The 17,621-nt window shown below is 42.4% G+C and overlaps 1 long non-coding RNA gene across 1 annotated transcript; it reads left to right on the forward strand.

The window, feature by feature from the left end:
- Positions 1 to 751: 751 nt before the first annotated feature.
- Positions 752 to 11,420, forward strand: LOC104151603 (uncharacterized). Its single transcript, XR_695820.2, has 3 exons — positions 752 to 1,891; positions 2,528 to 2,609; positions 3,118 to 11,420. It is a non-coding gene; the product is annotated as an uncharacterized lncRNA (long non-coding RNA).
- The last annotated feature ends 6,201 nt before the right edge of the window (positions 11,421 to 17,621 follow it).

Consider the following 17,621-nt stretch of genomic DNA (forward strand, 5'->3'; position numbering starts at 1 on the left):
GAGTTGCATAATCTCACATTTTAAGGAGATGAGGAGGAGCCTGAGGCCCCGTTCTGCCTCACCAAATGTGTGCAAGCAGCTCGCCTTCTTGCCCCCAGGCTTTCTCACTCTGCATGTGAGCATGATGCTACCTCACTAAAAGAGCTTTGAAATCTTTGGTTGGAAGTTACTCTGAAATTGTTCTGTGTTATTGAAATGACAGCTTTATGCTGAAAATCTCCTAACCACTCTCTTTCATGGCAGAGCAGGCATTCCTGGTTGCTTCCCAGGTTTGTACATCATCGAGGTCTGTGCTGACCTTGTGTCTTTTCACTGACTGCGTCAACACTGTGGGGAAAGGGGATGTGCTCAGAAAGGGGACCAAATGAACTAGGGCAGGGAACAAATACCAGGAGGTAATGGCCTTTAAGTGACTGGGCCTCCAAGGAATCAAAGGACATGGATGTAAATCTGAGTGAACAACAGCAAAATATACCTGGCAATTAAGGAAAATGTAAAACAGGTGAAATTTCACAGTAGGAGGTTCTTCTCCTGACCCCCCCCCCCACATTGCTTTTGCTGGGAGCAATCAGCTGTTAAAACCATTTCCCCTGGAGAATCCCCATTGCAGCATGTCAAGAATAGCTTGCGGTTTCCTAGATCCAAGACCCAGCAAGATATTTGGTTTGCAATCAAGCCTGTAGTTAGCAAGACTTTTTTTATCCCTATGTCTCTGAGCTTTTTTTGGTGGGAGGGAAACACTGCTCAGCCCCCTCCAAAACCTTCCTCCTGATGCTTGCCCCAGGCATGTGAGGCCACAAGGCATTCTCCGAGGGCAGTCTGTGTCCTTAGGATGTCATTGGGACATCTAAGCATTAGTCTTCTAATAGACTGCCTAGCTCGTTTGCTTGTAAGCACTACAGCTCCTGGTGCACAGCAGCTCTGCCACCTCTTTCTCTCTCCGTGGCCCCAGGGACCAGCTGCAGCTCAAGAGCATTTCAGCTAGGTGGGCCATTTTGTGCAGCTGGCTTGTCTGGTCTGGGAGAGGGTGCAGACTGAGAGCAGGAGGGTTTGAAGGGGAAGGAGCCAAATTTTTAGGTTTGTGAATTGCCACAAGAGACGTGACTGGCCTATTTACAGAGGTAAAAGAGGAAAAGTGATTACAAAAGGGCAGGTTGGAGCCAGCAGAAGCACTTGCAGTCCAGTGCTCTCTTCACTTGATCATCTGGAGTGACCACAAGGCCAGAAAGGAAAAGCTGGATACTGGCATCGAGAGACATTCAAGGTTCATGAGGGGTTAGACAGGATAAATTTAATAAAGGACTTACACTTCAAGCTGCACAGGGAGCCCCGGGAACAGTGCTGAGGGGCTGCTGATGCAAGGTTGCTGGATGCATGGTTGGATGCCGAAGTGTCCAACTTGTATCCTAAGGGCCCCTTAAATCTACTAGAACTATTTCCTCATCTCAGCTGTGCTAACCTTGAGTAGCTTCCAGGAAGCAGCTAGACATTGTTCACAAAACAGAATATGCACGTATAGGCTAGATGGGAATTTGATCAGCATGTAGTAAGCACGCTCTGGGCCTGCTGTCACATACTCTGCCAGTCACTGACTCCTCACCAGATCTTCTGCAGGTGTTCATACTGCACCTAGGTTCAGGGTACATCCGCCCAGCCCCATGACTTAGCCCTCTGCTCTCATTGTATATATGTCATTTTACTCCCACGTTCATTTCTAGAGTAAGCCAGCTCCTTCGTCCAAGGTGAAATCCAAGGAAGTTTGGAGGACAATTCACTCCGGGGACCAGAACCAAAGGCTGGCGTTCCCCTCGCTCCAGTCACCCACTTCTCTTGGCAGCACCAAGGCCTGTCCCTGGAGAGCATCATCCTATGGTGGCACTTTTAGCACAAGGTAGTAATCTGCATCTGGATCCTCTTCTCTTTCCTCTATAACCCTTCTTGGGGAACAGGACACCCATTCCTACCACAGTTCCCCCCTTCCCTGTTCTCCAATGGCTCTAGGACACGTCACCTCTACTTTTCCCCAGCCTTTCCTCAAAGGAGTGCCAGAGGGTCCTGCAAGGTGCGGTGCTGGCAGGAAGAGGCAAGCGAGACCTGGCTGCATCCCCTCCCCATTGCCACCGCTGATGCAGAAAAGCTGAGCGGATTTCAGCAGATTTCGGTGTGGCTATAAGGTGGGAAGGTGGATCTCATGTGGACATCATAGATGAACAGAAGGGTACACAAGCGTGCTGTGGATACACTGGCATTAGCTGTCAGCTAGTAATGCAGGCTTTATTGTGCATTTAGCATCGCCACACTTACCACAGTGTTGCTACAGTCTCCATCACTAAGATACAAGCACTGCTACAGCTAGAGATTTCTGTGTTTGTGGGTGTGTTATCATGTCTTCTGCATTTTTAGGGTGGTTGAACTAATGTCTTTGGGCCAGCCTGCCCAAATCCAAATTCCACTGTACCACTGTTCCACTGACTTCAGCTGATGCCATACAACATAACCAATGCCAGTCTCTGCGCTTTGATTTTAGGAACTCTCGTTACCAGAGGAAAAACAGATGCTTCCCGTCCAGACTAATCAGGGAAGAAGTTTTACCCAGAGGATGAATCTGCGTAAGTTTAAACGTAATCAAATTGGTCAAGTTGGAGGGCCAGTAGAGCTCTGCTATGAGGGACAAAACAAAGGGACCAAATTCAGATATTAAAATCCGTGCTCACATGTGATTCTAGTGACTGTGCTGTGCACTTTACTAGGAACTGCAATATCCCTGAGGATAAAACAGCAGCTGGGATTAAAACAAAGCAGGCATCAGTCCAAAGTACCAGTAAATCGCGTGAGGTTATTACTTTGCTACAGATTTTACTGATGTTGAAACTAAAGAAAATAAAAACTGATTTCTGTTAAACAAAGGAGGTGAGGCAAGGAGTACCTGCAACAAATTGAAGCCCTCATCCTGCAAACTTTAAGAATTAAATTCTTAAAATTAAGATTGTATGAAACTGTAAATGCAGAGTTTCCATTCAGGACTGGGGTGTGAAAAGACTGCACCTCCATGCAGTTTATAATATGACATACAAAGGGTGGGAAATAATCAGCTCTGTATATTTTTGTTATCTACAGATCTTCCTTTTTTATACTGAAGTTCAATGTGAATACAAAGGAAATCAAGTGTTTCGTACATCAGAGGAGAAAGGCAGAAGAGGTGAGGCAGAAGGAAGACATGATAAAAATAGGATATAAAAGAGGATCATAAAAATACACTGGAGCAGAAGTGTCAGAACAGCCTTTAAAATATCCTGGATGATCGATACGACAAATAATACAGAACTGATGCTTGCAGTAAGCAGGGGTCCAAAGTATCCCACTTTAATTACTTTCCCGGGGAGTTTCCAGGGAGCAGTGTGGACTGCTGGCTAGACATCAGCCACTGGTCAAGCCTGGCAGCACATGAGATGGCTATTCACCAGCATCCTCTGTGACGGGAATATGTGCCAGCCAAACTCCCAATAAACACGACAAGATCCCCAAAAGCAGCATATCAATGAAAAGACTGGGTTTTGTCATGGATGTCAGAACTGAAGAGAAAGTCAAAGTGGACAACTACAGTCTCATTCCATACCAGTGTGAGGGTTGCCTCTGGGAGCCTGTCGTACCAGACATCTGACGTGCTTTCCTTGTCCCATTGCCGAAGGTAGAATCAATTTTTTGAGAAGTGGAAGTAATTCATGTAAAAAAATGAAACCAAAATTACCCCCACTTACCTGCATCCACCTTTACAAAGGCAAAGTTTATATTTTAGAGTTTATTATGAGATTAGCTGCTCCACAGGTTTTCAGTCACAGCTATGGTTGAATGTGCCTTGGGCTTAGCTATGTTGACAGTTGTAGATTAATCCCATGCTGCTGTTTCTTCCAAGACTCTTGCACAAATTAATTCAAAGGAAGCTGTTGGTGCAGACTGCGCTGAACTTTGCATTAACTGAGCTTGCTGCAAGGCAGGTGCATGTGCAAGTCAAGCATGACTCGAGGAGGGGAATGAGCATTCTGCGGTGAGAGAGGAGCAACAGCCCTTGGGTCTGGCATTTTAGAACACGTGTCATAGCCTCTGACCCAAATTTTTGCTGAATTCTCTGCCCAACAGTCTTCTTAGCTGCATAGCACAAGGAATCCAAATGTCTGGCCATGGGAAACTGATACTGTGAAACTCTCTATCTGTATCACTGCAGTGGCCAGTTGTGAAGGATATTTCAACATAATATTATTCTTATGAGGTTCACAACAATTATACTTCTCTTAGGCCTTTATATCACCACTTATCATGGTATCTGAGCGTTATAGAGTCAAAAGTAATAGGAAACGCCAAGAACTGTGTGCAGTCCGTGGAAATTCCCCCTCCGTGTGGTAGGGTGGCTTTTTCTTTTTCTACTTTTTATCTTCTCCACTTTTAATTTATTTTCTGTTTAGTGAGATGGCTTTACTATTTAGTTATGCTCCTGATAGAGAAAAAACTTGTGAGGGTGGTTAATTATCTGGACTTGCCCAGCTTTTTTCAGAAATGTGTTCAGTAGCTTAATCCTTTGTCAAAGAAGGTCATCTTAGATAATAATGATTAAAAAAAGCATTGCAGATGAGGACATTAGACTTTTCTGCTTCTTTGTACCCTCATGCTCCTCCTGGAATGCATCCTAACCAGGAAGATTCATAGTGACATTCAGATACCACCTTTCGCACCTCGGGTTCTGTGGAACATTCAAACACACTTCATGCAGCCATGCTTCTCTTTGGTGCAAATCAAAGGCACCTGTGTGTAATCCGGTTGTATTTTGTCACTGATGTAATGACACCTATTGGGAAGCGATAGGAAGGAAAAAACCTGGGCTAATTTCAACCTTTCAAAAAACCTGCAGTTTAAGCTTAATGTCAGAAGATGGCAGCAATAAAGCACAATCAAGGCCTTTTCGTCCCCAGGCTTTTCGTTTCAAAACATGTTTTTGTTCCAGAAAGAGGTAATTCTTTTAAAAGGAGTAATTTTTAACAGAGGCAGCAAGTATGACAGGCATCCTTCCAGTAAACGTGTATGCATGACTTCCTTTCATCCTAATGGGAGGCATGTATCAAGAGCAGAACACATCTTATTATATGCAAGCCTGCTTTTAGAAAAATCATGTCGCTTTTTTATCCTCGAAACTAGTGTTCCATCTCATGCATTAGAGAAAATAATATCATATTGCTGCAAATGTTCACATATATAATTACCCAATATGGTGAAAAATTACTGAATTTTGATGGCGATGTCTTCTAAATTGAAAATTTATTTTTATTCCAAGCATTTCTCCCAGCGAAGACCATGTTCTGAAATTCAGAAAAAACAGGGAGACTTTGCAGTGGGAATATCCATCAGTGGCATGAATGTTCAGCAGTTTCACTCCACCTTGAAGAGTTTTGGCTGTGGGTCTGTTAGATTCGCCCGTAGCTTAGCAGGGTGTCATCCCTCAAAAGACACAACGGTGCCAAGAGACAAAGTTTTTTTGATTGAGGCTGCTATCTCAGAAAGAAAAGCCAAGAAATGAGGCATCGTCATTGAGTCCATGTCCCCTTCTGCGATGAGAACTTGTTAGGTTACAAGACCATGCTCTCAAGGTCTGCTATCTGGTATTACTATCAAGATGCTTTCTGAGCTTTGGCATAACGAGTCCTGCCCTTCTTCAAGTTCTGACGTAAGCGGTTGCCTTACTTGGCTCTATTCTCTTAAATGTCATTGCATTTCACTCTCACTTCAGAGAGATTTGAAGAAATTCTATCTACACTTTTTCCATCACTTTAAGGGGACAGTCCTGGAAATGCTCCTGTGTGATGCAACCCAGATGCTGGTTTTAACTGTGCTTAATATTGTCTGTGATACAAAATCAGTGCAGTATTTCTACTGATGACAGTGTTTATCCCCTCAGTCACCCCAAAATCTTCACTTCACTGGGAATGTTTTGCTCCAGGACCTCTCTTTCTTCAACTACTGCTTAAGAAGTAAGTTACTTTTTCCAGCCAGAGCTTCTCAAGTGCTCTGCTTTTGCAATGTGCTACAGCCTTGTGACTTTCCCCTGAGAATGATGAACTTCAGATAATCTTTTATCTCTGGGCTACGCAATATGCTTTTGTTTGACAAAGTCCATACATGTCCAGTTAATAAGTTCAGGAGTCCAGACAACTTCTGTTTTTCACTGGATATAAAAACATTATGTACAATGTAAAACATGTCAATACTGTCTTTATTTTGCAAAAATCTTCATTTCTTTCATCTCCATTCATGCCTGTTGCACAGGAATAGCTTAGGATATACATATATATTTTACATATATACATACACACACACATATGTATGTGATTTACATAGTACATCATACTTCTCCTCCTCAGCTTCTATCAATGAGTGTCTCTTCATTTCTTCAGTGAACTTGGGCAGAGTGACACTAGTTTGAAAATCTAATCCCGTGGGATTAACTATGACAATAACCACAGCTGATACAGTTTTAGCCCGTATACCTCTGAGTAATCCATGCAAGATCCGAGTAACACATTAGGAATAATAATGCATTGAGTGTCCAACAGCTGTGAGAAAAGGAGCAGAATGTCTCTGAGTCTTCTCCCCTTTCCAGGCTCAGGCCTCTTAGTGACCAAAACTGCAACCTGCTGCAAATGGCAGTTTCAGAGGACAGCTGTAAGTCATTCCAGTGCGCTTCTTCATCCTATATGATACCAACATACAACCTGATTCATCACTGACACCCTGGCACGTCATCACTCCAGAGTTATGGCAGTATGATTCTGCTGATTTTGCAGTGCAACATCTGTCTATCACTTGATTTAATGATGATGGAACCGATCAGTTCATGATGACATGAGCTCTAAAAACTACTAGTGTGGCTGAGGCAGCTAAGCAGTTCAAAAATTGGTACCATCCTAAATCCTGAGAACTGGCTGGATTTCCAGTTGATTTTTGCAGGATGCTGCCAATGTGGGATAAAGATCTCCCTCTGAACAATTATTGCTTAAGAAAAGACGGTTCACAATCAAAAAGACAAGTTAGAGCAGAGATGTGGAGGCTTTCACTCTGTGTTCTCATACATACAATCCTATGCATTGTAATCCTGTAATAATTTTCATAAACTCCGAATACTTCTAAATGAAATGAACTCCTATATCCCCTTAAAGCCAGGGAGAGGGCAGTTTATGAAATGAAAGTAGACAGCACTGCAAATATCATTCAGTCACACATCCTCCTCAGATCAAGGATGATGCTACTTTGGCTCTGCACATGATTGCAGAAAGTACATTTGCTATGATTGAATGATCCACCCTATTTTACTGTATTTAAAGATAAGCTTCAAATCAGATTTTCTCAGTGGAGAGAGCTTTTATATAATATTTGGTTGTTATCAGCAATAACAAATGAACGAATGACTACTGTATTCCACTTAGCCAGTGGGGCCAGATAATGGAGTCACCTATCTCCTTTTTAATTTACTTTTCCCATGACAACCATTGGTACTATTTGGTAAAATTCTTATGCGGAAGGAGTATACATTGTTGAAAAAATGAAACCTGCCTCCTGTATGCTGATGATATCTTGACAATGCCTAAAAATCCATGCATCTAGCAATTTTCATTTCCTGATCAAATCTGAATATATGAACGTTACCTACAAGGATATCTCTAAACAGTTTTGAATTTTGTCTGAGAAAACCACTCAGTCACTCATAATACTAAGAAAATATATTGATGGACTTTTCCTAGGCATTCAATCTTAAAGCAATTTTCTTGACTAAAGGTGGCTATACTCCCATTGTGATTCAAAGTAGAAAATGATTTAGGTACTTCATTTGAGATATGGCAGATGTTCCCATATATTACATGCATCCCAGTACCCTCCAGAGAGAGTCCTTTATTCAGTACAAGCTGGGGTACATTACCACAGCTTAAACCACTCTTATTTATACTGATGTCCCTGTGGAACAATCAAAAGTTCAAGTTCATGGACAAATCAGCTTTTCAGTCTGTGCTTGCAGTCTATAAGGTCCTGATTCATCAAGGTCTTTCATGTGTTGAGACCCTGTATCTGGAAGTGCGGCACTTGCGTCCGCAGGCTCCCTGCTCTGATAATGTGGGACACGGTACAAGCAGGAAGCTGTGATTTTCATTTCTGGTGACAAATGGATTCTTGCCTTTTCCACAGAACATCACCTGCCCTTTCCTGCCCATTCCAGCAATCAGTTATGCCACAGCAATGAACCTATGCATGGAAAACCATTCAAACCTTTCTAAAATTGCAGGCACAGTGAGGCAGGGACTGTTTTTGAGTCACAGTTAGCTTCAGATATCTTGAAGCCAAACAAATGCTGAATTAGAATAACACTAGGTGAGCTGGTTACGAATAAAATTGAGTTTCAGACATTTATTTCAGTCTGAACTACTGATTATGGAGAAAAAAGGGACATGAGATTATTGTCAACTATCAGGCGACTGCAGAATGTCAGTGAAGACACTAGTTCATTACCTCTACAGTTCTTCAAGAAAAAGATCTTTAGCAGTGAGACATACTTTTGCAGTAACTTTATTTATTTATTGGCATTCCTCATATGGGACGAATGTAACCACCCACAGTCAAAGCTGAGAGCAGCTGATGACATATAATCAAGGTCTTAAGAAGGTATTTGTGGCAGCCACTTGATTATAGGTTGCAAAGCAGTGATCACAAGCTGAGATAATTCCAGATCAGAAATTTGAATTGGTACTTTTTCAGCTTTAAGAATATTTTAAAATATTAAGCTGAGTCCATTTCTGCCTTCAGTGTTTGGAAATAAAAGCCCTTTTTCCACATCTGGCTGAAACTTTAAAGTAGTAAGAATTTGAAAATGTGAGTCTTACCTCATGGCTCAGTAGGACATTAGCTACACATGTGGTGCTTATGTTATTGATAATGATTAGGCTTCTCCATACTGCAGGGGAGAATGTTATGACTGGTGGTAACTCAGACACAGCCTGAGAGGCCTGGAATATTGGAGTTTCCGTGTTTGTCTTGACTGGCCGACTGGAGTTGTGAAAATCGGATGTGACATCTGCTGGGGCCTGTGCACGCAAAATAGCAGTTATGTGAGATGTGATAGGCAACAATTGGCCTCCTGTGGAGCAAGAAAACACCCACATGAATGACATCTCTCTCTCTTCTAAAACATTAGGCAAGGAAGCCTTTCAACAAGGGGCAGGCATCCTTTCAGGAAAGACTTGTCAATCTACGTACATGATTGCATCTCATTAAATAGGGGGATACAACTCTTCTAATCGTTAAGTCTGACAGTGCATCATCCCACCATCCATCAAGATGGTACTATAACGTATTATTTGTGCCAGTGTTCACCATAAAGGAGTTCTAGGAGACTCCCATAACACAGCCTTTTTTTCTCTTACAAGAAACAAGGCAGATGATAAACTATTTAAAATTAGGCATTTTTGAAAAGAAATAGAGAACTATGCAGAAAGCATCATTATATTACCAAACAAATCCACAGTGCACCTATACTTTGGACACTGTGAGCTCTTTCAGCCCCTCTGTCACAACAACGATATGGAAGATTCAAAGAAGGGAAGCAGAAATAAAGGACTGACATCTGTGTCAGGAATAACTGAATCATCTAAATTCTTCAAAGTAGAAAAGAGACAGCTGCGGAGGGTGATGTCATACAGGTCTATAAAACATATGAGTGGCACGAATAAGGTAACTAGGGAGTGATAGTCATCATTTCTCATAATTCAGAAATTAGAGCTGTAAAATGAAATTGTTAAGTTCCAAACTGTTATATTACAAACAGTCAAAAGAATGCACTTTTTGTATGGAGCATAGCTAAATTGAGGAACTCATTGCCATGAGATATTTTGGATGCCAAAGATGAGTTTGCTACACCGGCTCATGGAATATAAAAAAATTGAAAGCTACTACACAGAAACAATCGCTGTAACTGATGAGAAGCCTCTCTAGACTTCTGGCACCTGCAAGGTACAGTGCATGTCCTAGTCTTACTTTCTTCCCTAAGCACTGACTTCTGTGAGCTAGAGGAATCTTTAATGTGAGACAATATGCCAGTTCTCATGTTCTCACAGTTTAAATAGATTTATCACTGTTTCTGCTATTAGCAATAATAACAGAAATGATAAGACAGTTCCTTACCATTAATAATAAAAAAATATTTGTAAAAACAAGTTGTTTTCACTAATGTTAAAAAACTCAATGCTGTCTCTGCCTAGGAATGAAGAATAGCTTGGAGATAGGAAGAAGCGGTATTACAGTAGAGGCCTTGGCTCAGTAGCAAAGGCTGATCAGGCAGGGAAGTCTGGTCTCCATCAGTTTTTACATGAAGCAATTGCAACTCAGATGTGGAGACAATTTGATTGTCAATTTTTTACTGAATCTTTTCATCAGCTTCTGCTTAGTTGCAATGGCTTAAAGTGAAATGATTTTCCCTGGATTTTCACACCATTCCTAGAGCTGTGTATTTTTAAATTCTGAATTGTAATAGTTTCTTCCTTTAGATCTGCGTGTCCGGGCCCTGGGGACACTGACAGCTCTGCCTGTCCCTGCCTGCCCCCTGTCCTCCCCAGCCCTGCCAAGCCCCAGGCCCGTGTTTCAGCCCAGCTTAGGGTCGTCAGTCATGCAGGCTGCTTCCACTTGACGTTCATTCACTGGATCTCCTTATGTGGATGCTTTGGGGCAGGGGTCTTCTACAGCGTCCAAGTGATACTGCAATAGATTCAAAAATAAGTAACTTCTAGAAGCTGTCCTGAGTTTGCAAAAGCTCTGCTTCTCCGGAGTCATATCTGGCATCCTCTGAGATTCAGGTGCATAAAAGAAAAGAAAGCAAAAGTGGCACTTTCAGCAGTGTGAGTCGCACAGCTGGGACTCCATTGGGAGCCACAGGACATTAACTCCCCGTATAGGAAATACTGGGACCGCAGCAGCAGCTGGATGGCTAAATACAAACTCTAGCAACCCAACGCCCCAGGTGCCTGCCAGGAGACTGGTGAGCAGACGTGTTATGTTTGCACTGTGATCTGACGCTCCTTAAACCTGCCTGGAGAGTGTACCACGGGCTTTTGACACCAGGCAAAACCAGGGGCTTTTCAAAGTGGCAGTTTTAATAAAGGTGGGTGCTTCCTTACTGCTGTAGCCTCTCTTGCCTTTGTAATACTCCTCACTAAACATCTGCATTAACTAGCCTGAAACTTTGTATCTTAAATAATCAGCAGTGGTGTGATGACACAAAGTGTTACTGACAAAGAGACAATTATGCTTGTGAAGGATAGAAAATGGATATAAAATGGGATGGGGGCGTCTGTTTTTCTTCATGAATTTTATTCAGAGGCTGTAAGTTAATTAAGGGACAGAGTTGGTTTTCACAAGTGGTATCTCGTTGGCATGTCTGGACTACTAGTAGTAAGCAGCACAGCTAGGAAGGTAAGGATAGAGAGCACGGCAGAGGAAGGAGGTTTCAGTACTTGTAAACTACTGTGGGCAGGAAAGGCCAGCGGTGGCACTGGCAGCTGCCTGGGCTGGCAGGCGGCTGGGGCCAGCCCCCGTCCCACTGCCCGCACTGGGAGAGGTCGGGAGTTGCCCGGCACCATGCACTGGCCGAGGACTGAGCCTGTCTCTGGCTTTCACAACCTGCTTCCTGCCTTGTGGCTGTCACCCCCAGAGGGAAAAAAAAGAGCATCGAAAAGAGGATAGCGGGAGGACTGACCACGCTAGGAGCAGTGTGCAGACCGCCTACATCTGTCATGCTCCCCAAGACATGAGGAGCAGCAGACTCCCTCCATCCATCTGCTGCTGACGCTCTTTCTGGCTCTTTTCCCCTTTTCCAGCTGTCAGAGACATGAAGAAGTTCTGGTTTATGCTCTAGTTTCTCAATTTCTTTTCCTCCTCACTCGTGTGACAGCAATGCTGGAGGGAGAGTAAGGAGCACTAGTGAGGGAAGGGATGAGACTTCTCATAGGAACTGGCATGAGCTATTGTGGGGTTTGGTTGTGTAGGGGGTGACAGGTGAATGCCTTTCTGGAGGTAAGAAGTGATGCACTTCTGGAAAAGGGAGAGATGACAGAAGAGTAAGGAACTATCAAGGAGTTATTCTGCTCTAGTTTTTGGGGCAGAAAAAAAAATCCCTTTTGGCTGTACAGCTGCAAAGCCTTGGATTGGCTCCCAGGTCTGCAGGAGGGTCTTTCGTGCTCATTATACAGTAAATTGGATGGCAAATGTAGGCTAAACTCTAAATCTAAAACCAACGACCTAATTCTGTGTGATGCTGGATACCCCAAGCTTCCACCGGGCCATGGATCTTAGGAGGCACCTCAGTATGTCACAGTCTTGCAATGCTGAGGCAAGAAGCCCAAAGCGGGGATGGACTGCTAGCAGAAAGCTGCATCCTGGGTCCTGGGAAAAAGCTCTGGACTGGACCCAGGAGACCCAAATGCATTCGACGTAGTCACTGGATGACTGAATTTCGATGGGCAAAACACTTCCCCTCCAAGTGCCTCTTTTTCCCCACTATTTAATGAGGATAAATGTACTCACCTCCATCGGAAAGCTCTTTGAGATTTATGACCGCCACATAAAATCAAGGTATTTCCATGAGTTTTCTGGAGTTTTTGCCCTAAATATGTTTTATGTTGTCCCAGAGTCATAGATAACCATAAACTTAGTATATTAAGAATACAGTCTGGGAGCTGTGACTGCCAAAGTCACCATGTGGTATGGGGCACAGATCTTTGCATCTCCTTCCTGTTAGAAAATTGAAATGATAATATCTCAGAGGGCTACTGCAGTGATAAACGCTAATGTTACTGCTTTGAACGCTTAGATTTGCTAGAAAAGTGTTATCATTAATGGGGCACAGGTAAAATGAAGTTGGACTCTCAGCCTTATTCCCAGAGGGGAACAATAAATATTTACCCAGGAGCCATTGGCAGTTTCTGAAGGAAAGGCATAGGCTGTCAAAACAGCTGCCCTATTCCTTCAGCTCCCTGTCAGGTCGGAGGCAGGCTGCTGGTGCAGCCTGGGAACACTTGCATTAAATGTGCCTGCATGTTCAGCAGACACGAGTTTTTCCTTTCCTTTCCTCCCAGCACCTTTCACCAGCACAAAGTTCACTTGAAAAATAGTAATAAAAAAACCCAGGAAAAGGTAAGTCCCTTCTCTGCAAATGAATGATGTTCCTAAATTCATATTCTCACTATGTATGTCACGTGCCTTAGCTCTCACAAGCCATATAGCTCATTCTACTGCAGCAGTAATGCCAAATGCCCCTTACCTGTCCTCCTAGATGGGCACATCATTCTTTCCTGAATGAGAATGTTAGACTAAAATTTGGCAAGAAGAAAAAACAATCATATACAGCCTGGTAAGGGTGGTATCATCAGGTGTCCTGTAGCTTTGGGTTATTAACATCACAGCAAAATTCATTAACATGTCAAAACACCACAGCGTAAAATGCATACAGACCAGCATAAAGAATTAGGGCATGAAAGATAGCTTATGTGGAGAGTCAAAGACAATGAAAAAAGAGGATATTGTGCTTGGGGCAATTCTCATTCATCAGAGTCTTGTCAGTATAGTTACAGACTACAGAATAAATGTGTCTAACCACATTTTACATGACCTCACTAAAAACAAAGGTTGTAAGGCTATTCTCCAGCTCTTTGTAGACAGTAGCCAGAGCTACAGATGTGTAAAGACCTCTTTTCTCTGTATCATCAGAAACTTCCTTTCTGCTTTATAATGCATAATGCTATACCTCCATTATATATTATAGCTATACCTCCCCTACATATTGCAAAAGGTAAGGCAATCAATCCACTTTCTGGCCCTCTAAACTGACGAATTTATATTCTGAGGTGGTGTATATCACTGCAGCCTCTCTGAAGTCATCAGGGCAGTGTTGATTTAGAGAGTTAAGGTCTGCAGATCAAAGTCACACGTGATCATGCTGCAATTTGCCAAGCTCTTGCAAGCTGGCTCAGCTTTTGCACGGGTTGTTCTTCTACCATAGGTACTTGTGATGATAATTTACTAGATGATAGTCCTTCTGAGTAACTAGTCTTTCGAGGCTCACTTCAGTGCGAAGCTGTGCTCACCTGCTATATATGATGTTTTCCAGGCAAGACATAAAACCTAGATCGTATATTTATAATAACTTTTACATGAGGAAAGGTAATGTTAATAACACCTGTTGTCCTACTCACATAAAGAATTGGAAAACTGTCATTCGGTCTGTCTGAAGATTTGTTTGTCTGCCTACAGCACACAGTTCTTTTTGAGCCCCACATACTTATGTGTTGTTGCTGAGTGTAAAGCTGCTTTCTTTTCCCCCTAAGTTCATTGTAGCCCAGCTTCCATTTGGGCTTGAGAATAGGGTATGTCCTACTTCAAAATTGCATGGGTAGCTCTGAATTTAGGTTGTCCTGCTTTGGCGGCACTGCTGTATTTATCTGTACAAAGTAAAATGAAGTGAGAGATTGTCTTACTTACATGAATGTTCAGTGGAACTGGAGGAGGCCAGTATGAAAAATTGATGTTAGTTAACTAGCAGGTGTTAGGTATGAGTAACGAAAGAAATGTGGGAGGCAAACTTTGCCCACTCACTTTGTGTAATACTTGTATCTCTGTAAAGAATGGCTCCTTTGTGCAGACATAAGCCTTGCATTCATTTCCTGCTCTGATCTTATCTAGAGAATTTGAGTGACCCTGATATGCCATTAAATTTGGGTCCCTATACACTGAACCATTTCTTCTGTTTTTGTTCATTTCTTTCCTGATGTTACTGGTCATCCCATTTTTCCCTTCCACTGACAGTGCAACACCGTGCAATATCCTTGGGCTGATTTTGTGTATAAGTCATAATAAAAAGCAAATGTGAATGTGAATGTGAATGTGAATAACAATTACAGCTTTTAAAATGGAACGTATCTTAATGTGATCATGCATGTAGTTGTACATAAGCGACTCTAAGCCTGCAGTACCTTCAGAGGTTCGGTGTTTTCTTTTAAAGATGTAAAGACCAGAAAATTGATGGAATGAGTGAATATCCTTAGCCACCTTCTGCAAAACAAGAAAAGCCTGAAAGCATTATTATATGCTTGCAATATAATGGCTATGACTTTTTCTGAATGGGAAATTGTTTGTCTTCCTCAACAAATTGATTGAATCAAAGAAACTTTTAAGGCAACTTAATCTGCAGAAGACGTTTTCAAAAGATGTTGTGAGGACCAAAAGTAATAACAGGTTCAAGAGGGAGTGGATAGGTTTACAGAGATGATCTCTGCCAGAAACAGAGGTACCTTATGGTTCGAATACAACTTCAGCTAGGCAATTCCTACATCATTGATGGTTCAAAGCTGGGAATATCTACCAGAAAAAGGACTCCAAACTTGCCCCACTCATCTACTTTTCCCTTATACAGCTACGTAGACTGGATTTGGCCTGAGACAGTATGGCAGTTTTCTTATGAGAAGAAAATAAACATCCTGATCTTGGCCCAAACCCTTTCTAGCACTGTGAAGCAATGCCCTCCTTCACCTTCACTTCATCTTCACTGGAAGCACTTTTACAGAACTGAAAATCACTACAAAGGGCTGTAAATCTGGATCAAGAAGGATCTGTTATAGGGATTATTTGGGGTATTTCAGGATGGAAAGGTGGTATCTATATCTACCTACAGGGAATTTCTGTGAAGCACACAGTGATCCCGAGACAGCTGATAGACAGAAAAGCCCTTGGAGAATGGCTTCAGGAGATCTTTAGTTCTGGGGGGTTGAGAGAGAGAGGGGAAAACCCTTGAGGGAAGAGGGGGCAAATTTGTGAGAAGCCTCTGGGCTCCTTGGATGGAGATTTTATTTTAGAAGGTCTCATATGATTCTGTTCTTGTGGAACTCCTGAGGAGACAGCAGTAGAGACTTGATAATCCTGCATGTTTCCGTGTAAGAAGAGGTGATGAGGCCATAAAGATACTTGCTCTTCCCACTGACAGTGAGAAGGCTCCTGTACACAGACATGTACAGAACTCTTCTCAACATTTCATAGACATATTAAAACTCTCCATTTTCCAAATGCAGGATGCCAGCCTGCAGTGAATTAAGTGGAAAGAATAATTTATGTATGCAACTATTTCCGTATTTATTTACATGTGTTACGTGCGAGTTCCACAGTATGATTTTCTCTTTGGAAGCTGCAGGATCAGTTCCTGCCAATGCTTTTCCTGAACTAAGTAACGGCTCTAAATCAGCTATCTGCAGCTCAGGTGGATGATATTTACTGGAACCGTATTTTTGACGTCCTGTGGAAGAATACATTGGCCACTGTGGTCAAGTTGAAGAGCTCTGCTTGAAATCTCCAAAGATTTTCAGGCAAGGATTTTGAAATGGTTGAAAGATGGCCCATGAATTAAGAGGAAGAGAAGGGGGAAAGGTGGAAGGGGTGGTGGTGGGGATTGTACCATCAGAGAGGAATGATACTTGCAGAGATGATGGTGCCTGTTAATCAACTGAACTGTCTGGAAGGCAGAAAGGAGCAAGATAGTCTTATGCAAAATAAGATTTATGAAAACTATAGAGGAAAGGCTAGACAGGCAATATAATACATGTTTTTTTTCTTATTGTTCAAATCTTGTTCATGTTTGTTTTTTCAGTGCTTGTGAATAGGAGAAAAAAAGAAAGCCTGTGTCATTGTCGTTTGATATCAGTTAGAGACTCTGGGTGAGAAAACTTTACTGGAATCTTGTTCTTGCTGGGTTTGGTGAAGTAATGGAGTTGGTGACAGCTGCTGTATGATAGTTTGGTTTCTGAGTAGAGCCAGTTTCTACCCTGAGACTGCTGCAAGCTTGCCAAATGGAAGCAGGCCCAGGAGGAGAGGGAACAGAAGAGCTAATGGGAGAGCATACCCTTGAACTCAGGAGCACAAGTAAAATAGCCCGTGTTATTCTGTATGACTCTAATCAAGCAAGCTTTGACTCGAGTCACATTAGGATAAAAGATCTCTTGCTGGCACACAAAATACTTGGGCACCTTCCAGTAAGCTCACTACCATCCATACTTCTCTTGGCAGGAATAAGAGCCGCAATAACTTTGTTGAATCATCCTTAAGACTGAAAAGTGGAACTTTGTATATCAAGTTAGCCAGTACATCCTCCATAAGTATTTGCAGTCACCTGGCCAAAAGAATAAATCCAGTACCAGTTTACTCAGATGCTATTTACTTAAAAGAAGTAGAATTATGCACTACCATATTCCACTCTCCATTTGCTTTTGGTCTGCATAAACTCTCTATTCTTCAGCAGATGTCCATGTGTTATGTCTGTACAGAGCTACCAGGAACATGAGGCGTTAAGGTACTGGTCTGTGGCAATGAGAGAAAATCTTTACTTTGTGCTCCTGTTTAATGGGGAGCAAGACCAAACCTAATGTGGATTTCTTAGGAAAGGTAAGGCAGCAAATGCCATGAATGGTATATTTTGTAGTTCTAACTCAAGTTTTTCTGGTTATGAATGGAAAGTGAGGAAAGTGAGTAAAAATCTGTCATCTTAAGACTTACTTGCA

The sequence above is a fragment of the Struthio camelus genome, chromosome 1, assembly GCF_040807025.1.
Source record: "Struthio camelus isolate bStrCam1 chromosome 1, bStrCam1.hap1, whole genome shotgun sequence".
Taxonomy (NCBI): domain Eukaryota; kingdom Metazoa; phylum Chordata; class Aves; order Struthioniformes; family Struthionidae; genus Struthio; species Struthio camelus.